This window comes from Frankliniella occidentalis, unplaced genomic scaffold (genome assembly GCF_000697945.3).
Source record: "Frankliniella occidentalis isolate FOCC.00 unplaced genomic scaffold, Focc_3.1 Scaffold7, whole genome shotgun sequence".
NCBI classification, from domain to species: Eukaryota; Metazoa; Arthropoda; class Insecta; order Thysanoptera; family Thripidae; genus Frankliniella; species Frankliniella occidentalis.
In genome coordinates, this window is record NW_026267137.1 from 2,086,833 (window position 1) to 2,087,407 (window position 575).

At 51.5% G+C, this 575-nt stretch overlaps 2 protein-coding genes across 4 annotated transcripts in view; one reads left to right on the plus strand and one right to left on the minus strand.

Moving 5' to 3' along the window:
* Window positions 1–575, plus strand: part of LOC113215360 (hemicentin-1) — a 479,462-nt gene that overhangs the window by 304,798 nt on the left and 174,089 nt on the right. The window lies entirely within an intron of this gene.
* The window catches only part of LOC113212489 (facilitated trehalose transporter Tret1-2 homolog), a 12,031-nt gene that overhangs the window by 2,327 nt on the left and 9,129 nt on the right, over window positions 1–575 (minus strand). The gene's annotated exons all lie outside the window — the stretch shown is intronic.

Genomic DNA, 575 nt, shown 5'->3' on the forward strand with positions numbered 1-575 from the left:
GGGGGGGTAACATCGCAACGGTCATTACGCAAATGGCGAAATCCATTACTGTTCTTGCAAGTTAATACGGCGCTGCTGGCTGATAATTAAGGACGATGGTGACAACAACTAGCAGCGTGCCGCGTGATGACAAAAGTCGCAGCACCAGCAGCAGCTGCCCATGGCGGAGGAGCGTAGCGTTTTTGTTTTTGTTCGCGAAGCAGCAGCGCTCGGGTCGCAATCAGCCTAAACGCCAACTTGCCTTCTATACAGCAAGACTGCTGCTGGCTGGACGGGAATCCCTTGCAATCGCGCTGTGTTTCGCCCTGTTCAAAGTAAGCAGCTGCTTGCTTTTTTCTGCTGGCATCATTTGACACTTTGCTGCAACTAGGCCATTTTGTCTGTACATATCACTTTTTTTTTTTACATTATGCGCGTCATTTATTTCGAGATGTAATCCCCCCAACTGCATGCACTTTTCCCCCCACCCAGCAACTCCATTCTTATCCCCACCACCCTTGTGCCACACACCGCTCCACTGGGCCTTTCCCCTTGCTCTCTCTCTCTCTCTCGCTCTCTCGCTCTCTCGCTCTCTC